At 38.8% G+C, this 24,002-nt stretch overlaps 1 protein-coding gene across 2 annotated transcripts in view; it reads left to right on the forward strand.

Moving 5' to 3' along the window:
* PDZRN4 (PDZ domain containing ring finger 4) overlaps positions 1 to 24,002 on the forward strand; it is a 953,431-nt gene that overhangs the window by 918,996 nt on the left and 10,433 nt on the right. The gene's annotated exons all lie outside the window — the stretch shown is intronic.

Here is a 24,002-nt window from a genome sequence, read left to right on the forward strand (position 1 = left end):
CCTGTTCTATAATTATATTCCTGAGTGATCAAATGGAGCCCAGGCCTAGTTCTTCTATTCAGTTGGGGTGAGGAGAAGGCTATAGGTCAAAGGTTACTGGTAGTTTTCATACCTCTCACTCTACGCAGTGTTGATTGCTGAGACTATGTAGCCTGAGCTGTCATTAATTTGTTAATACTTCCCCTAATCAGCTGACTTAAGTGAATGCATCCCTGCATCACAGGTACCATAGCAAAGCATAGAATTGCCAGCCAGCAGGTTCAAAGATCAAAATAAAATGGCACAATCAGATAAGTAGTAATAATGTGGATTTTGTGATAGAATAGAGAAAACTAAATTAAGTGCAATGTACACAAAAGCAACTGATGGCATACATCTGCTGCGAGAGATTATTTTGCTGAACTTGCTGTTGTTATAGAGACTCTTTATAGGGGTCGGCATAATGGTTAAGGTGTTTACCACACAGACACAAGTCACTGGGCTTGATTCTCACCTTTGAAGGGAAATCGGATATCTTTAAAATGGTCTGCAAAGGCAGCTAGCCTAATACCTATGAACCTACAAATGCTGCCGTCTCTTACATCTGCTAAAGAGAATACCTTAAAGCAGGTGGGGAACATAAAGCTGTATGAGTCTGTGCACTTCTGGACACAGGAAGGAATGCTCAATGCCGGGTGGCAAAGAGGAACAGTATAGAAGATCGTGCCTGATTTTTTTATGCCAAATCATCGGGTCTGCCCTGAAAAGAAGCTACTAGCCTAGTGGGACTAACCTGATCAAGAAAGGATAAATAAAATAAAATAAAATAAACCTATTCTACATTGATATGTGATTCTTGAATGAAAACATTAGAAAACCTCTTGTGCACAAAGAAGGAGCAATATCGCAGCTGACCACAATATACCTTCAAGAGGATTCCAGTATTCCAGTGTTGCAAACATGCCTGGAGTAACTCAAGATTTACATAGTTTACTGACATGCCAAAGCAGTCATGAGTAGATGGGATATTCTAATTTCTACTACTAGGGGTATAAGTGGGAGAAAGCTACAATAATAAACACAAGAAGGGCTGTTGGTGTCGCAGTGTATTATACCCCAATAAAGGAAGACTTGTACCATCAATGTGGCATTTGGGGTGAAAGTGAAGTCTCTAAGTAATGACAGGGCAGTAACAGAGTGTCCAGATGCTTATATTCCAGAAGAATACTGCAGTGATGACTGAATGGTTGTGAGGGGCATGTAAAGGCTTTGATCACGAAAAGACAGGAGAGTGTCAATTGTGAAGCATGTAGCCCCCCTACTGCAAAGCAGGAAGCAAATAGCACTGAACACTTAGAGGCTGGATTTTTGTGAGGTCAGCTGAGGGCCATAGTCACTAGCAGCTTGATGGATGCTAGCAAAGGCATATTGCTATTTGATGAGTGGCACAGACATTTTGAGCACCTTCCCAAAAAGGCAGGAACACAATAGCTACTTATGTGTCTAGTAAAGATATTTGTTTTAGTGGCGACCCTCTGCACTAATAGGCTGGCTAAGGATGTCTTTTGCTGCCAAAAGTTTGGTATGTGCCCTACACACTAGGATTTCTCAGCATACTCTGTCTGGCCTTCTGTGTTTTTGGATTTCTCAGCATACTCTGTCTGGCCTACTGTGTTTTTGGATTTCTCAGCATACTCTGTCTGGCCTACTGTGTTTTTCTGAATCAAATGGCTTCATGTATAGCATCTGTTAAGGGTATTTTGTACATGCTTAGAACAGCACCAACGATAATAGAGGTAAAAGGAGGCTCCTCCATGATAAACCTTGCAACTCACAAGTCTTGTAAAAATGGCATGCAGAAGCCAAAAGGGATTCCTAAATCCCAGCCGTAGCTTTTACTCATAATGCACTTAGCTTATTGTACTTCAATGCACTGCGGAAAGCAAATTATCAGCACGTAGTTAATTGTATAATTTAATTTATTGTTTACTTAGTGTGTTCTTTCTTCTTTTCTATCATTGCAATTCGGAAGCAATCATTTTCTCAAAGAATGTTACAAACACAGGATGGAATCTGTGTGCATTTTGAGCTATGAGGCATGGGTCTATCTTTATGTGACCCCCCCCCCCCCGCTAAAGTGACAATACTTTCTCATGGTCTGCCTGCTTACGTATAAATTGTTATTTTGCATGCTGGTCATTTTTGTTGGTGGAATCTATTTTGGACTGTGCACCTTTTGTTTAGTCCGTGTTGATATTGTCGGTGCTATATAACTTTATAGATCTGTGTTGTATACTTACATGACTATAGTGATCTTGGCATGAGTTTCAGAGGAATACTTCCCCACACACACATAAATATATAGAGAGAAATTGATATATATATATATATATATATATATATATATATATATATATATATATATATATATGGGTCCTATTTGTATTGTCGAAAGTACAGTTCATCGAACCGCACTTTATCGAACCCTCTTTAGCAAAAGTGCATTTTGTCGAAAATGCACTTTTGCTAAAGAAAAAAATGCAGTTTGCATGTACCGTTAGTTGTACATCAACATATACTGTTGATGTACAACTAAAGAAACTCCTGTTGAGATCGTGGTACAGTGGGGATAAAGGAATATTCTCTTTTCCTCACTATAGTGTAATCTCGGAGTGAGAATACTTAAGTATGTGGGTGTGGGGGTGCAGGGGAAGCTTGCCCCTGCATATTAGTGTTTACTGTGGGGTTTTTTTTGTTAATGTTTAGTTTTCTTTTAATTTTTGCGTAAACCTGCATTTTCGACAAATTGCACTTTCGCGGAAGTCAGTTCGTGGAAGTACATTTTGATGAACAGTACTTTCGATTAAAGAACATAGATCCATATATGTATGTATATATATATATATATATATATATATATATATATATATATATATATATATATATATATATATATATATATCACCAGGCTAAACAAGGAGAAGGTTACTGTCAGCTGCCCGTTGGGTGGCAGGATCCACCACATTACCCACGCACTCAGGTCACTCCACAACAAGTACAAATATGACTCTGTCATTATCCATGTTGGTGTGAACGACCTGAGACGTACCTCCCTGGACTACATGAAAAGAGACATGGAAGAGCTCTCTGATCTTGTAGCTCAGGCAGGTATGACCCTAGCCCTGAGTAGTATTCTGCCATCACCCAGAATGATGCCGTAGTACAAGGACAAAATGATTGACTTCAGCAATTGGCTAAGCTTCTGGTGCCATTCTAAAGGGATCCAGTATCTGTCTGCTTGGGATGACATGGTCGACAGATCACGATGATTTGCCAGCGATGGCCTGCACCTGTCACCCCTGGGATTCTGGATACTGGCTAAGTTTCTTGCCGCCCCTATAGTGCCTTTTTTAGGCAAGGTTCAAATGAAAAATTCACCACCGTAACAGGAACAGGCAAGCAAAAACTGAGGGTGATGCTACTCAATGCCAGAAGTCTAAATCTCAAAATGCACTCACTCGAGGCACTCCTTAAAATGGAGAACATTGATATCTGTGCAGTGACTGAGACCTGGTTCAAGGCTCCAGAGAGCACCTCTGCACTACCAGGCTATAACTCATACCACACTTTTCAGCCATGTAACCTGGAGCGGAACACCAAAGGCGGAGGTGTATCCATATTCATTAAGGATATCCACACCTCCAGGCTAGTTGCTCAGCATAATGCAGCCGAGGTTATCAAAGTGCAACTAACTCTGGGCAAAACTGCAATCCAAATTGTAGCTTGCTACAGATCACCCACCATGCCCTAGGATTCCCACTCCTCTTTTCTTGATGTACTGGAAAATATTAGGGTTCAACCAAACACCCTAATAATGGGCGATTTCAACTACCCCATCATTAACTGGGAAAACTACTCATGTACCAACTCCTTCACTCAACGCTTTCTGGAATTCATAAACTTCAATGCCCTGCATCAACTTATCCACACCCCCACCAGGGGCAACAATATCCTATATCTAGTCATTACCAATATGAGTGACTGGTGTTCCACACCTGAAGTCAATGCCTCATTGGTCTGATCTGACCATAAGCTAATTACCCTAGATATCCACATCCTGCCTCCAACCCCCATTAAGGAAACCATGGTAAAAAATTTCTCCAAAGCCAACTTCATGCTTCTTAAGACAGAAGTGGTGAACTTCATGACACCCATGCAGATGGACAATACAGTTACGATTACTGTATCCTACACAATTGCACTTTATAAGCACTTACATGAGTGCATGGATCATGCTATCCCAAACAGAACCAAGACGCTAACCTCCAAAAAAAGGAAGCCAATCTGGTGGTTCCCTGCCATAAACAAACTGTACAACAGACGGAAGAAACTCTTGCAAAAGAGAGTAAAATCCCACGAGTGGAGGAGCTCCCTGGTCAGCCTCAGTAAGAAGCTGCGATCCCTGATAAAATCCTCCGAAGCTAGTTACGAAAACAAAATTGCCACTGATTCTAAAGACAACCACAAAGCATTCTATAGCTATGTCAAGAATCTGAATGGCAACACTCAGATCTGCTCTGAGTTACAGCACAATGGCACTAAATATACAGACCCAACTTATATTTCCAAGATCCTGGCAGATAGGTTCAGTGCTAACTTTACCCCCCTCTCAGCCCCTAAAGAGCCCATCTCTATACCAGAAGAATGCAAAGTTCCTGTAATCATGGCTGCACAGGTAAAAACCACACTCTCCAAAGCCAAGAACACAGCATCCATGGGACCAGACAACATCCCAGGCTGCATTCTACACAAACTACAGAACGAACTGGCACCCCACCTAAGTACCATGTTCAATCATAGCCTCACCTCAGGCTTTGTGCCTGCTGAATGGCGAACAGCAATGGTTATCCCACTCCACAAGGGGGGGGCCACCATGGACCCGGGAACTACCGCCCCATTAGCCTGACAAGCCTGGTCTGCAAGGCCATGGAACATATCATCATGGAACTTATAAACAAAGACATTGGTAATCTCCAAACTCTGGATCCCACCCAGTTCAGGTTTGTAAAAGGCAGATTATATCTCTTAAACCTGATAGACTTCTTTAAAGCAGTCACCAAAGCCGTAGACAAGGGTAAGGTGGTTCACACAGCCTATCTAGATCTTGCCAAGGCTTTTGACACCATCCCCCACTCTGGAATTATAGATAAACTCATTAAACTAGGTATAAATCCCTATGTCACAAGATGGGTTGCCAACTGGCTCACTGATGGAACCCACACTGTGAAAGTAGCAGACTCCAAATCCGACTTCAGACCAGTGACAAGTGGAGTACCACAGGGTTCAGTCCTGGGTCCTCTCCTGTTTGGTATCTACTTCTCTGAAGTACAGGCTAACACAGAAGGTCATTGGCTAACGAAGTTTGCAGATGACTGCAAACTAGGAGCCATAATCAAAACTCCTAACAATGTTGACATCCTACAAAAGGGCCTCACTGAGACAGATGCCTGGTGTCAAAGCCATGGCCTCAAGCTCAGTACCAAAATGTGCATTGTCATCCCCTTTGGTAAAATCTCTGTACCCATGAACTACAACATAGGCGGTAGTATACTTAACACTGAAAGTGTGATAAGAGACCTTGAGACACAGGTGGACAGTAGTCTCTCCTTTGATAATCATATCGCCACAGTAGTCAGGAAATCCTTCTATGTGGCACACCTCATCACAAAAGGTTTCTCACCCAGAAAAAAAGAGGTCACTGTTCCCCTCTACTCATCACTCATTAGACCCATTATAGAGTACAACGCCCCTTTTGGTATGTACCTCACAAGACATCAACAACAACTGGAAAGGCCGCAGAAATACCTCACAAAGAGGATTACTGGCCTCAAACAGATGCCCTATGCAGACCGTCTCAAAAAACTCCAGCTTTACTCCATCACATATCGCCTACTCAGAGGTGATCTCTGCCTAACATACAAAGCTATGTCAAACCCAGAGCTGTTGGACATGCTCCACTTAAAGAAATCCCAATCTCTCCAAGCTACACGCTCTAGGGACCTAAACCTTGTCACCACAATAAACAGAACATGCCAGAGGGATAGATTCCTGTCCCAGAAACTTCCCATACTCCAGAATAAACTACCTATCTATATCAAACAAAGCTCCTCATTAGCACCCTTCAAGAAAAATATTGATGATTGGATGGGAAATAGGAAATTCACCCCGGGGATCACCTCTGTGGCTCTGCTCGACAGTGGCACAGGAAAATAAGTTTCTTGGGTGGCAAAAGCCAGGGTACCTTTTTGGCTGGGCTTGTATAGGCCCCAGGGCCGATAGCCTAGTACCTACTTATGAACATATATATATATATATATATATATATATATATATATATATATATATATGTATACACGCATAGAGAGGGAGGCAGACAGATAGAACTATGTTGGTTGATAGATATAGGTGTGTGTGTGTGTGTGTGTGTGTGTGTGTGTGTGTGTGTGTGTGTGTGTGTGTGTGTGTGTGTGTGTGTGTGTGTGTGTGTGTGTGTGTGTGTGTGTGTGTGTGTGTGTGTGTGTGTGTGTGTATATGTTTGTTTGTGTGTTGTGCATATATGTGTAGGTGAATATTGTCATTTACAAATTAGCATGGAACAGTTGTATTGCATGTATTACAACTGATTATCTTCATAAGGCAACCTGAGTGGACAGGAAGGTCAGGCATTGAGGCAAAGGCTGAATGTTCCAAATGTCTCTCTGCTCTGGGGCATGACAACTGATAGCTGCTCAGCATAGTTTTCATCTTAATGGTGTAAAATGGCACTCATAATGTAGTACTGAGACTGAAAGTGGAGATGAAGATGAGAGCTCATAACTATGAATAATGTTTGGTCTTACATTCATTTACACAGTTATTATACAGCTTGGAAATCCAAGCCGCATGGCCAGAAGAAAAGTGCTGACCTTTGTAAAACCATATGTGTAACCAGAATACTACCTCAGTGGATAGAATTACAGCCACTTAACAGTTACTTAGCTCCCTTCAACTGTGGGAGCTGTGCAAAGTGCAGGGAAGTTTGGTCAGGCAGTAGGTGACATTGTCAGAACTGACGTGAAAGGAGACAGCTTTCTAGAGGGAGTGAAGTACATTTAAATCTATCATTTCTCGAACTGTAAATGAAAGCTATACTTCAGTGGTGTTAGATGTAATTGGAGTCGTGAAGCCTTGCTTGTTGTAAGAGTGTAGCTATTGGAATTATTGTTAATGACTATATATTTACTCAAGTGAAGGTGTTCATTAAGGTGCTTAACACCTACTGGCAGGTCTCCATAAAATATTCTGTAGCCGACTTTGAGTCCACATTGATAATTCACACTGTTGCTTCATCACTTTAACAATAAAGGTAAAGGAGCTGGAAATGTTTTGTCCCAGAAGTCGTCCTGACAAAATGTTTTGTTTTTATTGTCTGGAATCTGAATTTAATTTGAAAAGGAAAAGGTGAAAGTGTCGTAGACCAGCTATTACAACGGGAACTTCTTCAGAAAGTACCAGCGGTGTTGAGTGAAGCATAGGAAGGAAATATCACTAAATTCCCTCCTGGCTGTTAATGTTACCATATTTGCAGTAGGCATGGATTTTGTAAAATGTCAGTGTCTTCTCAGAAGTTTGTATAGCTCCTTCATTCTGCACCTGCATCAGCCTTTAAATATGTTTGCAACCCTCCAAAATGAAAACTATCCTTTGTGCTACACTAATTGTGTGCCAGTGCTTTAAGTAATGTATGATATGTTTATGTCATGCATTTAATTCTTTAACTTAAATGGATTGTTCATATTAGACAGAGTCCATTTACAGAGAGAAGTCAGCCAGGAAAACTCCAGAAAAAATACAGTAAGCAAATGTTTAGCATTAGTTTTTAAATGTGACATTAACGTAGTATAAGGCAGTGAAGAACGGTAACATAGTATTTATCCATAGTCTTCCTATGCGGGTTTAACTTATTATGTAAACACTTAAGGAGTCATATAATACCATTTCAGTAGAATGTTAATTCATGTTACACAGTATCCCTTGTATGAATTTGCAATTCGTTGCACAGAGTCAGATTATGTTAGTGATTTGTACAGACTCTCATCCAGTCTATCACTTTGCCGAGTTTTTGGAAAGAGAAAGACTATGGTCTGACAGTTTTAGTAAAGTTACGGTAACAAGCAGCCCCTGGATTGTGTGTAAATTTTTGGAAAGAACAGAAGCTCCAGATGTGAAACTAGAAAAGTGATGACTAAAATGCGCTGACGAGCAAAGTGCAAGTAGTTTTAAATGCGCTGATGAGCAAAGTGCAAATAGTTTTTAAGCTGCTATAAATGAAGAAGAGATCACATCTAAGCTGCTTCAGGGCTGAAATGAAAATGGGTTTTGGGTAGAAAATAAAAGGCAGAGGTTCTGCAGAAGGGAAAACATAGTCCTGAACTGGTCAGAAGGAGTGACTTTATAAATAATAATCATTTTCAGGAATACTGCATATGATGGGAAGTAGTAAGGAGGAACTGCGGCTGAATAACTTGCACAGTGTCTTTTGGTACGTAATGAATTAAGGAACATGCTGACGAAGAAAGTGGATCAATATCTAGAAAAAAAATCAGGATCAATTGTCTTATTAACTGATCATGCACTACAGAAGGTCTGAATGCAGAAATCATAACCACGACTACATTATGAAGCACTTTTACATGTGACAGTGTTCAGCTTCTGTAACCTAGTGACAGAGCACTACAGCAATATTTCATCTAGTGAGTTTTATGGACATAGTACTGTCTATGCAAACTGGTGCGTTTTACTTTTCTACAGTCACTTTAATCATTTTTAAATAGAATATTTTGCTACAATATCATGAAAGAACATTGGTTGCGAATAGAATTCATGTCTGATTACTCTACTCTATAACCATTTATTTTTGCCCCTCCACTGTCCTGCCATGGTCTTCCTCAGCCTACTGTTTTAAGACAAAAATTCATGTCAGTTTACAGTACCCCATAATCATCCAGCAGTTTCTTTCACTGCCCTCCCCTTCTCTCGACAAGTTGTTTGAAGATTATATAGCACATTCATTTATTTGCCAAAGACAGAATAAACCTTAAGGCATTAGACAGCTTCTTGTCCACTTTCTGTCCCTGTCAGTTTTATGAATGGTAGTCATGTACAATTTGTATCAGTTGTTAACCCAGATACTCCCTTTGGGCACATTTGAGGCATCCCTTTTGTGTGGAAGTCTCAGGCGTATCGAAGAAATAAAACTGAGGTAGTACAGCCAAAGGCAGCATGCAGAGCAGTGAGCATATTTAATTCATTAGCAACTTCTAGAAAGCATATAGCATTCAGCTTACCATGCCTTGCTGTGTTAGTGTGCTGAATTCTGCATGTTAACAATAATATGTTAATGCTGGTAATAGTACTATTAATAATCTCAAATTGTCACTACCAAACCAAACTCCAGACCTCTATAATAGCACAACATCTGAGAAACAGATTAGTGCAGGGAAGAAATTCCTTTTAACTGAGACAGAAGAAGAGATGTCTGCATTATTTGTTCTGATCATGAAGTGATCAGAGACATAGAAATGGATCTTTTGTTTCTGTCGGTTCCCTCTCATCATGATAAAGAGCCTAGGTCAGGATCACAGTAAGGGGGTGAGTCCTGCCCAGTTTCACTATCACCTGACTCAGCAGTGTTACTTACATTTCTTCTTCTTGTATTCAATTACTGAAAACTGTAGCAGCACTTGTGTTAAACATTAAATCAAAGCAGTGTCATCCAGGCTAGAGAAACCTAACCAGTCAAGCTTTTAGGCCGTCTTACGGGTTCTTTATTAGTATGTCGCAATAAAGATGATAGGTAGAACTAATCATGCCTTATATTATTCAAATTAAATCTTTTGGCAGTGAGATGTGGCAATCCTGAGCTATGTTAAGGCACTTTTTCCCTTTATCTCATTAAGGATTTACTTTGACTAAGACACTATTAATTGCCATGGCTAGATAGAGGGACAGAGATGTAAAATTCTAGGAAAGCCATCTTCCTTCGGTACTGGTAAACTCAACAAATTATAACTTAACATTAAGGAAGTGTGTTAAACAAAGTTTGGTAACTATTCTTGCTGATGCTGTAGTAGGAATTGAGCCAATGACCTGCTTTTAACTAGACACCAAGATGATAGAAGAATGTTTGACAGAAGAAAGGTTAAGTGGCAGGTAATAGTTTTCATTTCTAAATGGCAGGGCTGTGGATGAATCCCTTGCAGTTTTAGCTTGTAATGGAAGATCAAGGGTAGCCCCAGGTAAAAAGTACTCACGTCAGCCAAGAGTACTGAATGACATTACATGCAAATGAACCGGCATTAAGGCATTTTTACAGGTACCAGAGGGAAGGACATAGTGGCTAGGCTAGGTGAATAAAGAAAAAATCCAGACTACCTGCAGTACAATGACTGCTGCTGCCCATTGGCTATGTCCCTCCAAATAGCTACATAGAAGGTACCAAAATAAGCTAATCCAAATGGAAGTCTCCAATCATAAGATGTAGGCTACAAAGCTGGTATGGGGAGTAGGCCATTAGAGTCACATGATTCGTAGTGGTCATAAGGTAAATCAGTCTGTCCACCTTTAAAGCCTTGCCAATATACAGTCTCATGCTGTACCCTCTTTCTGAAGGAGTGCTAGTCCAGTCAGTCCCAGAGTAAATTTCTGGGTGCGCAGACAATCATCCAGGTTCTGCCCAGAAGGGTGACAATGTGTTGCAGTGCTTTATTTGCAGGTGAAGCTGAGTCCTGCAATGGGGAACAAGCTGCATAACAAAGCTGTCTCTCCATCTCATTCTGTTTATCTGCTGGTGAAGATTAAGTCCTTGTTTCTGGTGTTTGTAGAGTTATTACACTTTCATAGATAGAGGAAATAAAGTACATGGTTTCTAACTGGGGGTAGATGAGGTACAGTTCAACCTTCAGGAGTCTGTAGGATAGTTCTAACCAGTCTTAGTTTCTCATGGTCTTTAAGCCCATTATAGTCTTAGGAACCTTTGGGGAATCTTTGCTTGTTTGTTCAGTCTAGTGTGCTACATCTAAAAGGGGCTTTACATGCAATAATTGATCTAATCAATGCTGAATATAAGGGAATGATGACTTCTTTATCTCTGGAATAAATACCCTTGACTATCTGTTATGTTAAGTTGAAGGGCTTTCTGACTACAGTCAAATTGACTCCCTATGTAATGCTCACCTATCCACTGATGTCAGTCCAATATGTATTACTATCACTTTCTTGTAATTACCATGTTCTGTAAGTACTGTATTGTACCACTGTCTCTATAACCGTTTTCTCTCATTTGTATTGCAATAGCTGTTGCATATTCTTTTTGTACAATTTACTGTTAGTTTGTTTTATTTTACATTTGTTATATAATAGTTGATTACTTTGTACTGTGGAGCTTTTCTCCCTGGGCCTCTTCTGAAAAAGGGCAATAGCTCAGTGGGACTATCCCGGTCAACAAATGTCAAATAAATAAGTAAATAAATAAAAATACAGTTGCTACATGATGATCTAAGGCAAGAAAGTTGTCAACCTATGTTCCAAGGTCCTTGATTATATTTTTGTTTTGTAATGGGGTAGCATTTATACTAAATGTAGAAAGTAAAGGGATGCTTTTTGAAATGAAATGATACTACAGTTTTTTTTTTACATTTAATTTGAGCCTATTGTCAGTACACAAAGCAGTTAGAAGAGTATGTTATTTTGGAAAATAAAACAGTACTTATTGAAACCAAGGGTCTACATGGGTCCTAGCCTTTCTAAAAATGTAAAGAGGATCCAGAAAATGGAAGTTTGCTTCAAGACTTGTCTCTTAATGAGACTTCCATATGTAGGTTACGGTGAAATATGGCAATAGCATAGGCTATTTTTAAGCAAAGGATAAAAAGGTTCAGTAAAAAAACTGAAGAGAAAGACTCAGCCAAGCTACAATCTTCAGAGTATAATACCTTAAACCTGCAGCAGTTGCGGCCCATGGGATATATGCAAATGACCCCTTAAGGACATAGCAGCCCCATGGCTTCTGAATGCCCATGACTTTTTACTTTTTGCTTTTTATGTCTTTATAGGTACTTTCAGGCCAGTAAAGCCAAACCCCGTTATCTGTATGGGAATTAGCTAATGAGAGATGAAAGAAAGCTAAAAGAATGAAAACTTAAATTATCCTCTTCATTGTTTCAAGAAAGGACTTGTGGCTTTAAGTTTTATCTTCCCATCTGTTGCATCACTGTTGAGCGTGAAATTATACCTTGTAAATAGAATTGTGTGTAGTTGATTATAAGTGAGCAAGAATGTGACCTCAGTGACCCAGGTTATAAGTCTGCGCAGGAATCGAACCTTTGTGTCACAGATATAGTCTGCAAGTAAGTTCTGCTAAGCTTTTCTCTGAGACTGGGAGTTCTACCCCTACATTTACACTTGGGAGATGTTATGAAGCTATAGCTCTTTTTTTAAAGTCTGTTTTCCGTTATCAGAGATACTATATGTCAAACTGCAATTCAGCAAGGTAAGAATAGCAAACAATAAAAAATGCCTTCTTAAATATTTTATTTTGAGTGCTCTGATATGAAAGTTGAGATACAGATGTGCCTTAAAAATATTCCATTTAAGTGCACTTGATTGAAAGTAGAAAGGTGACTGTTACTAAGGGACATTTAGTTGAGAATAAAAATTTTAATAGGGCACAAACTATTTTTCTGTACTCAGGAAAGACACAGATTAACAGCAGCAGCCGCAGTGGTGCAGAGGTTAGCATTGCTGCCTCACAGCAAGAGGTTCTCTGGTTCGATCCTCGGCTGGGGTGCCTTCTGTGCGGAGTCTGCATGTCCTCCCTGTAGTTGCGTGGGTTTCCTCCGGGTGCTCCGGTTTCCTCCCACATCCCAAAGACATGCTGTAGGTGGATTGGACACTCTAAATTGGCCCTAGGTGTGAGTGTGTGCCTTCTGTGGAAGGTTGGGTGCCGAGTTGGCAACTCAACACCATAAAACTCCATTGCCAATCATGACCGGACAGGTGCTCCACTGTGGTGACCCCTAACCGGGAAAAGCCAAAAGAAGAAAATTATGCCATGAACACCTGAAATGTCAACTCCCAGAGTAACATTACAAATCAAAGTTATAGTTGTTAGTAAACTTTCTATCTAGTACTGAAGGTTGGAATATGCAAATGTACTACTGGGAAGTTAAAGCTGTCTGGCCTGAGTTAGCACAAGCTTACTAAAGAAATTAAGGAACCACTGCACACCTTAAGGATATACATATGCACACACACACACACACTCGCATGCAAATTTTGAGGATTGGCCTCTAGAATGTTGCACATGCACTTCAAAGAACAAATGGCTGGACTTTGCAATGGAAAAATCTATCTGCTGTAAAAATGCCATTTTGTTTCTTTGTTTCTTGGGCTATTGAAATCTGAAAGTAGCTTTTGGAAGGTCCAAAGTTGACAGAAAAATGTCTTACTCACATTTTCAGTCATTTTTCCAGCTCAGGGCATTGGATAGGAATCATATTTGTATATGCTATTTTCTGATGTCATTATAAAACACCTTCAACTCACAGTTCAACAACACTTTCAACACCATAGAGACATGGCTTTGTGATAACAAATTAATTCTCAATCCTAAGAAAACTAAGCTCCTACTATTCCTCCCCAAGAACCTCATCAATGTCAAAACCACATTTTCCATCCTATCAAACAATAACACCATCATTACTGCTGAACCCAGCACTAAACTGCTGGGAGTCATAATAGATGATCAGCTTACATTTGATCTCCATGTTACTAATTCCATTAAAGAAACTCACCAGAAACTTGGACACCTTTACCTCAATAAGAGATATTTAACCAACACAGCCAGAATAACTCTCTCACATGCATTTCTTCTTCCCACCCATCTATACAGCTGTCACTTATTCACAAACCGTAACACCACATTCATTACAAAACTTGAAACTACCTATAATAAGGTGTCCAGATGTGCAGCAAACCAAACCTACAAGTCTCACCATTGCTTATCCCTTAAGCAACTGGACTGGCTCAAATTCCCCTATCTGCTCCTACAACACCAACTACAAATTATCCAGTCCATCCTCTATCTGCCCTCTTTCTGCCCTAGCCTTTTATCCATTATATCTAAATAGTCCCTGACCAGGACACTACACAGCTCAGACCAAGACTTGCTGCAGACTTATAAGCCCAAAACCAAAACAGGATGTTTACTCTATAATTATAACCCTGCTGCATCTTGGAACCAACTACCCCAAGAAATTAGGTCCCTTGACCATACCAAACATTTCAAGCTAGCCACTCGAAGATACCTAACAAAAAAATGGTCCTGCCACTGTAGTCATCCCCACTGAACTACCCTAGCCCAGCTTCGAACACGCCTCGCTACACCAGTCCTCACTTTCTTTATTCATTATTCTCCCACTATCTCCTTCCCTTCTATTCTTTTTAATTATAGCCTCCCTCAATCCCCCCCCCCCTTCTACCATAACAAGCTTTAACCTCTCTGTCTCACTGGTTTTAACCACTGTATCTCAGTGCTATTTTTTGTATACATGCTGTATATAACCTAACAAGAATTATGAAGGCATTATTCCTTCTATATGACATTGTACCCTAATGTAATTTTCAGATGATTGTAACTGATATTTTGTTAACTGTTTGTTGTTAAAATTTTAAACTCTCTGAGGAGCTTCTCTCCCTGGGACTCCACACAAAATGAGCCAAAAGCTCAGTTGGACTAACCCGGTTAACAAATGTGAAATAAATAAATAAATAAAACACCTATCAGACATGGATATCAGTAGAATAGGGCTATTCCAATAGCACTGACATTCTTCCCTGCCTCTGAGTGCATTTTATATTACTCATTCTTAACTGCCTGGCATAGGGATTCCTGTATTTAATATGGTTTAAAATTTACTTTCTCACCAGGCACAGATTCTATGTTATATTGGCTTAAACTAGTTCTGTGAGGTAACTTAAAAAAAATGTCATTATTCTTGAGTACAACTTCCCTTACTTCTTGTTTCTGAGACATTGATAATATGTCATCTATCTGGACTTCAGGACATGCTGTAGGGACCTTAACTTTGTCAACAAACGGTATACCTTCATATGTGCGAAGGCACATTTCCGAATGTGCTGAACCGCGAACCATTTAGCCGAATTCTGTCACACTGACTTCCCTAAATGTCGTACAAAATATCAAAATTCAACATTCCCGATTGCTCCACTGCCGAAATGAGTGCTACCATGGATCAAAAGGGGGGCAAAGCTTTGTAATTCAGCGCTTCGGTTTTCACTATTTTCGAATTTCGAGGTTCACAGTTCGTGCTAGCAGCATCAAAGATGTGGCTGTCGAACTTATGAAGGTATACCCAACAAACATACTTACACCAAAAAACTTCAGTTTATCTTCAAACCTTCAGAACATTTAAGTGGTGTAAATGTTCTGGTTTTCTTTTTCACAATTGTTTTCAGCATATAATTTATTTCACTTATATTTTCTGCAGTTTCAAATGGCCCTTGTCACTTTGCAAGGAACTTATTTTCAGCAGTGGATACTAACATAAGTATTTTCTAACATTGTTTGAACGTTCTGAGAATTTATGCAGTATGCTCTTTGTGTCTGCTGTCCAAGATGTTCTTTTACTATAGGTATTATACTTCTTAACCTGTTCAGGAGGTCTGTAAAGTACTCTATGACATGGTTTAGAAAGGGGGAGGGGCTGGCATAATGGTTAAGGTCTTCACATCATGGCCACAAGATACAGAGTTCAATTCTGACTTCAGGTTATTGGCTAGGCTCAAAATGATCATTCAGGGCAATTAGCCTAGTAGTTACTTATGAACCTATGAATATCCATGCTTGAGTGCTATTTCTAGGAACTGCTAAAGGGGATGCTTTCTTCTTCTTACGTTTCTTTTTCTTTCACTATATCTAGCAAGCTGCAGGAATGTCTCTCATATGTCAGTTCAGATAGGGTGACTCTAGCTGGAGTACACCACTTAGACAAGGAGAAGATATGAAAGAAGTCTGTCCCAATATCTCTCCTCGTGTGCTATAGCCTTTTGTAACAGAGTTTAAAGTCATAGTGAAGTGAACAACTAGCACATAAGCTTGTGAATGGTAAACAAATGTCCTTATAGCTGCTTTTCCTATAAAATAATGACAACATGTGTGCACTACTCTGGACTGGAATGAAATGTCTTGGTCAGTGAGCTTTTCTCTGGGAATTCCCAGTTTAGAATAAAACAGTAGAAATTCTTTTGCTTTGGACCTTGCATTAATTGTTCATAAGGGTACTGCCTCAAGACATTTTGTCGCATAATCAGTGATTATCAAAGATATACTATTGTCTCTTACACGATTTTACAAATAGACCTACAGTGTCTATCGCTATTTTTTCAAATATGACTTCCGTGGTAGGTAAAAGTATCAAATGTGACTTCCGGTAGGTAAAAGTATCAAAGGGATCCCAAGCCCTGGGATGGGTGCTGTACTTTGACATTCTGGGTAAGCTACACATTTTGTTTATGTCCTTAATAATAACAACCTGTAAAAATGTAGCTAAAAAACATAGCCTTTGGTTTATCCATTCCTAAATGACCATCCAAAATGTGGGTATGTGACTGCTTTATCACTAGTGTTCTAGAAGACACTGCAAAGGTTTACTATCAACATTTTGGATGGCATTCACATGAACTGGGAAGTGGAAAGGCTATTTTAGAGTTCATGGAAGGCCGAACTGAAAATGGTCGACTCCGCAACAGAGAATCTTAGTGTGCATTCGCTGTTGTGAGGTCAACATTCTGCTTAGAGATTGCAGTACAGTGGGAATTGGGAAATATACCCATTTCCTCACTGTAGTGCAATCTCAGAGTTTGTATATATAATTAGCAGGGGGTGTGAGGGGCACAGGGGGCTTGCTGCCCTGCAGTACATTAGTTGGAAATGGCTGGTAGGTAGCGTATGCTGGTAATGTAAATCCATTGCAAATAATAATTGATTCAGCATTTATTCTTTGTCTTTGGTTACCCAATACAACAGGTTCTTTCTCAGCTCAAGGTGTGGGTATGACGTGACACTGTTCTTTGCCTTTAGTTTTGCCTTCTTCTCCTGCTCTACTTAAAGCACTGTCTTTCTACTACACCTTTTTGAAATTCATAAGGCTTATCCAGACGTCAACAATGTCTTCATCAGTATTCTGACATGAAGTGAAGACTGCAGCCACCTGTTCATGTAGGTAAAGTAATTTCCTCTTACTAGTTCATCGTATATAAAATGAAACTTCTGAAAATAATTTTCTTCTGCCACGGGTACTGGCATGTTCCCTTTCTCTACTTCTGTAGTAATCTTTCTTTATACTTACGAGTCCTGCCTCTGTATCTCAGCAGCTCTCTGCTTTAGTATAACAGGGAGAGGTTTAAGAGGTTTTTTTTCACATTTATGTTTCATTGTTCCTTCTATTTCTTCATCAGTTTTTACATCTACTTCTCTTAATGTATTCTTGAATATAGACTCCTCCCTCTCGGTCTTATCCCTGTCTTGTTTTATTACTGTAGTTACAGATGTCTATTCACAAGACTCAATATCACATTTCTCTAACACTGTCATCCAGAGCCAAATTTTAGTCTCTTTGTCTTCTAGTATGTTTTAATGCCTGAGCAGTTATACCTGGTCAGACTCTTCCTTCCTTATTTTCCATAACTATTTGAATTAGGGAACATTTTCAACAATTATTGCTTTATGTGTTTAGTTACCCACTAGAGCTACTGCGAGTACCTCATGGCTTTAAAATGTTCATAGTTCTTCCTGTGTTATGGGGCACTCCCTTTTGTCTCTATGCACACATATTACTTCCATTTCCAATATACTTGTCATTTCATGTTTAAAAACGTGTGATCAAATAAGTAATCATATTCCCCGAGTCCAGCCCTTACATCCCTTTTGTTACACCACAACATCGCATGTAATAGTGACAAAAACAGACTTTACAGTTCTAGTATACATTAATAATTTACAGTTCTAGTTTACATTAATCATTTACAGTTCTAGTACACATTAATAATTTACAGTTCTAGTTTACATTAATCATTTACAGTTCTAGTACACATTAATAATTTACAGTTCTAGTTTATCTTTAACCAGACCAGTGGATACATTGTTATATGAAAAGCTCAGTCCGGATCTGAACTGTCTGCAAACACAAACAGCTAAAGTTAACTTTGTGTATGTGTCTACCTGTTTGAGCTAATGTTCATTATCCACTGGAGAGCACTCTGCTTTGGCTTGTAAGCAGCCCCTCCACACACACACACACACACACACACACACACACACACACACACACACACACACACACACACACACACACACACAAACACACACACATTCATCTTCCATGTCTCTTTTATTCCCTTCTGTTAGCAGCTAGTATCCATAACTGATCAAATACTGTCGCAAAATACTGGAAATAAACTTATAAATACCAGGAAAGAAAGACCAGGATCCACACTTTCAGTAGATTAAGCACTTTTGTTTTTTAATAAAAACTTCATCAGAATAGCAAACAGAACAAGACTGACCCTTTTATACATATGTGCCCTCCCTATCCACATAATAAATTGGTGACATCACAATCAATTAGTGAAAAACAATTAAAATGGGTTCAGTAAATGCATTAGAATCACTACTTATACTGAAACTTGTGAACATCCATCTCCACATTACAAAAAATACAAACATAAGTATAAATACAAGAATAAAAGTAAAAAATTACTAAAACATTGTGACATTTGTTACATTTTAGTTTCTAAGGTTTTTTTAAAAATAGCTTTCTGTTTTTAATTTAAGAATAGAACTAATAGATATATTAGTGTTTAAACCTGGGTGTTGTGTTGCATTACTTCTCAGCTGCCACCTAAGTTCCCTAGTTTCTAAGTAGTCGTTAAGGGGTCCACCTCTATCCCCTAACGTAACTTGTTCAAGAATTGAAAACCTGAAATTGTGTCCTACATTGTTTTTGATATGCACAGCCAACACATTTTTCATATCCTGTTTTTTGATGTCATAAAAGTGTTGGTACATTCTACTCCTAAGGGCATTAATCGTCTTGCCCATGTAGAAACAGGGGCACTGAGTACACATCCCTATATAAACAACTGCCTTAGTACTACAGGTGTATTTCCTTTTGTATATAAATTTCCCAAAATTTGGGATACGAATTTCAGTTCCTTCTATTATATGTTTACATTGTGAACAAAACCCACACTTGTACATGCCCCTAGTCCCAGAACAGACCTCCTCTGTTCTTTCTAGCATGTTTTTGATGGTGGTGTCCTTTTTGTAGACTATATTACGCCCCGCTCCCACTATGTCCAAATACTCCTTACTGGTATTGAATAAATTCCAATTATGTTGGATTATATTACTAATACTTGTAAACTGCAAATTGTATTTAAAAATAGCAGCTTTGTTGAACATGTTATTCTCAGTTCTATGTTCCCCTTCAGAAGGACTTTCAAGTCCTTTTCCTAATAGCAGGAAAAATACTCCGTGTTCCCTTTTGGTAACAACCTCCTGTAATATGTTGTCCACAAAATCTGTGGGATAACCCCTACTTGTCAACATTAACTTAAGCGTGTAAATTTGACCTAAAAAATCATGGTAGTCTGACAACATTCTTGCCATATTAACAATTGTATTCAGTCGGACTTACTCTTTGATTTTAAAAAAGCACAATATGACATTTTTAAAAGTGTTGACCAATACGTTGCTGAACTAAAAAGTAAAAAATAAGGAAAACTTAAAAGGGATGAAAGGGAGTATGCTGAATGTAGAGCATACCCCCCCCCCTTCCTTTGAGTCAAAGTAAGTGCGATAACTTTAGTTATGGCAACGGACCTGGGAGAGATGCAGGTGGTGATAACTACCAACCAAGTGTGGCAAGGGACTCTGAAATTTACCCGTTAGAATTCCCCCCTCTGAGGAGGTCCGAACGGCTAAAGAATCAGAGAGGGGGAATGGGGCAGTACAATCACTATTACAGGGGAAGGGGAAAAATTACTAGAAGAAATAAATGGTTTATGTAATAGTAGTGGTTCAGAGGAGACTCCTGTTCAGATTTTATGCAACAAACATGGTGACTTTAAACTGTACAGCTATAGTCATTTTCGTTTTAATGATGACATTGCTGATATTTTTGATAAAGGTTTGTCTTTTGTTCCAAGCAAAGAAGCAGTGCTGGATGAGGTACTAATAGACCTGAAGCTTTACACAAGAAAACTGAATTTCCAGTTTTGTTTCAAAGATGGTAGTTATAACATTAATAGTTTAGACACATGTAAAAATCCTAGTCTATTTAATCCTCCTCTTTGCCCCATAGTACAGACCTTTGAAAAGATATGCGAACATGACATTCGAAAGATGTTTAAAGACAATGATAGGGTATCACAGGCAGAGAAGAACTTGAGTACATATGAGATGGAATTAGTACAAAATGTATGCGGTAACAAAAAAGTAAGAATTATAAAACCTGATAAAGGGGGTGGATTGGCGATTACGGATAAGAGTTCCTACATTAACAAAATATTTGAGATTTTATGCACTGACACATATTGTCAGGTTAGTCTAAATGAGAAAAGTGGATCTACTACTGGAAGAACTTCTATTGAATAGACAAATTACACTAGATGAATGGTCCTACTTGGAAGTTAAATGGCCAAAAATCCCAACTATGTTTGGCATATCAAAATTACATAAAGACCTTAACAATCCCCCCCCTCAGACCCATAGTTGATGCAAAAGCATCAAAAACTTATTTTATCGCTAAATTCATAGATATACAACTCAAAAACATTCTCTGTAATTGTAATTGGATAGTAAAGGATTCCTGGGATCTATTGAAGAAAATCAACAAGAAAATGCACAACCACAACTTAATTTTTGTGACAATAGATGTCAGGGACCTGTTTTCTGTAATCCCCCATGACACTGGTATAGAATGGTTCTATTTATATCTATGTTGATACACTGATTTAGGTCACGATAGGATCCTCGTGATTAGGAGCCTTATGGAACTAATTTTAGATACCAATATCATCATTTTTGAAGAACAGCTATTTAAACAGTGTAGAGGAGTAGCTATGTGGGCTACCTGTGCACCTATTTTTGCTAATTCTGTTTTAGCATTTTGGGAAAAGGAATATATCTTTACCAGTCCTTTTGCAAGGTTATGGAAATACTATGGGCGCTATTTGGACGATATAATTATATTATGGAACGACAGTGAAGATACACTTAATAAATTTCTTGCATTTATTAAGGAAAGTACAAATTTTTTAGAATTCACACATACTATGTCCCATGAGAAGATAGACTATTTAGATATTACCATCAGCAAAAATAGACCAAACAATTGTTTTGAGACCACTATTTTTAGGAACCCCACCTATTCTAACACGCTTTTGCATTTTACCAGTTTCCACCCCCTACACCAGAAAAAGTCAGTAGTAAAAGGGCAGGGGGTGAGACTGGCAAGGATGGTGTCAGACTACCATGATATTTTAGGTTGAATTTACACGCTTTAGGTAATGTTCACAAGTAGGGGTTATCCCACAGATTTTGTGGACAACATATTACAGGAGGGTGTTACCAAGAGGGAACACAGAGTATTTTTCCTGCTATTAGGAAAAGGACTTGATAGTCCTTCTGAAGGGGAACATAGAACTGAGAATAAAATGTTCAACAAAGCTGCTATTTTTAAATACAATTTGCAGTTTACAAGTATTAGTAATATAATCCAACATAATTGGAATCTATTCAATACCAGTAAGGAGTATTTGGACATAGTGGGAGCGGGGCCTAATATAGTCTACAAAAAGGACACCACCATCAAAAACATGCTAGAAAGACCAGAGGAGGTCTGTTCTGGGACTAGGGGCATGTACAAGTGTGGGTTTTGTTCACAATGTAAACATATAATAGAAGGAACTGAAATTCGTATCCCAAATTTTGGGAAATTTATATACAAAAGGAAATACACCTGTAGTACTAAGGTAGTTGTTTATATAGGGATGTGTACTCAGTGCCCCTGTTTCTACATTGGCAAGACGATTAATGCCCTTAGGAGTATAATGTACCAACACTTTTATGACATCAAAAAACAGGATATGAAAAATGTGTTGGCTGTGCATATCAAAAACAATGTAGGACACAATTTCAGGTTTTCAATTCTTGAACAAGTTATGTTAGGGGATAGAGGTGGACCCCTTAACGACTACTTAGAAACTAGGGAACTTAGGTGGCAGCTGAGAAGTAATACAACACAACACCCAGGTTTAAACACTAATATATCTATTAGTTCTATTCTTAAATTAAAAACAGAATGCTATTTAAAAAAAAAACAAAAACTAAAATGTAACAAATGTCACAATGTTTTAGTAATTTTTTACTTCTATTCTTGTATTTATACTTATGTTTGTATTTTTTGTAATGTGGAGATGGATGTTCACAAGTTTCAGTATAGGTAGTGATTCTAATGCATTTACTGAACCCATTTTAATTGTTTTTCACTAATTGATTGTGATGTCACCAATTTATTATGTGGATAGGGAGGGCACATATGTATAAAAGGGTCAGTCTTGTTCTGTTTGTTATTCTGATTAAATTTTTATTAAAAAACGAAAGCACTTAATCTACTGAAAGTGTGGATCCTGGTCTTTCTTTCCTGATCAAATACTGTGTGTGTTTATTAATTTAAATGAGAGCACAGTAGTCTACAGATACAAGCATATGCTGTTTTTCCATCTGATAAATGGTTAAGAAATGACTTACAGCTTCACAGCAGTTTTTGGTCCATTCTGATTCTTTTTCTTAAACACAGACTTGCCTTTGCTTGGATCTTGGCTCATTAGCAGCTGTACAAAAGAACTGCCAGCCCACACTCTTGTCCCCCCCTTCACTGTTTATTACCTTAAGCCAATCCAATCCCAAAATTAATAATGACAGTTAATAATGACAGTGTTTCTAACCTTAAAACCCTAAACATTATATTACACTACAGCAACTACCCTTAAAATTATATTAAAGTACAACTAAACTACAGCTATTAAAATAAAGAGTTTTGACTCCCTATTTACTTACTACAGCTATTAAAATAAAGAGCTTTGACTCCCTATTTACTTACCTTACAGCTCTAGGAAGCCTTAAGAAACCTTGTACTCTGGATAAGCCCCACTCTGCTCAGCCTCGCTGTGCTTGGTCTCACTCCGCCTTCCACCCTGCCCCCAATTCCCAACCACCCCCAGTACCACTAGATTTATAGTCATAAGGCCACACCCCCTGTTACTAGAACCTATCAGCTTACATCTGTCATAATTTCTCCCACCCCTACTCCATTACCTCATATTCTACCACTTTATCATCTGGTGTTGTACCACCCAGGTAATACAGTTCCTTCAACTCACACGCTCCATCACACATAATGATATATTCCTCTTTACTACCCCTTTTGCTAGCCCCACAATGATACACTCATCTTTACTACCCCTTTTGCTTGCCCCCATGCCTCCAAACCTTGTAGGAAAACCAGTTTCTCACTGCATTTCAGTACCCAAAAGCCCACACTATCACCCCAGCTGTAAGTCCTTGCACCACTTACCAATTATACAGCACTAAGACCAGCTCCACAACCTTTTCACTCTATCAACATACCAATCCCAGACAAATGAACTCCTGACCTAAACAGTACCATAAACGTATAAATAAATTCCTGAAAATTATCACTAGGTTTAAACCTAACCTCACACTTGGTGGTAATATCCACCCAAACCCTGGCCCATCCACTCCAGATAAATTTACCCCCTCTACTTGCAATCCAAGTTATAAACCTATAATTAATAGGCCACCTAACTCACTCCTGGCC

The sequence above is a fragment of the Protopterus annectens genome, chromosome 11.part0 (genome assembly GCF_019279795.1).
Source record: "Protopterus annectens isolate FY-2018-M chromosome 11.part0, PAN1.0, whole genome shotgun sequence".
Taxonomy (NCBI): domain Eukaryota; kingdom Metazoa; phylum Chordata; order Ceratodontiformes; family Protopteridae; genus Protopterus; species Protopterus annectens.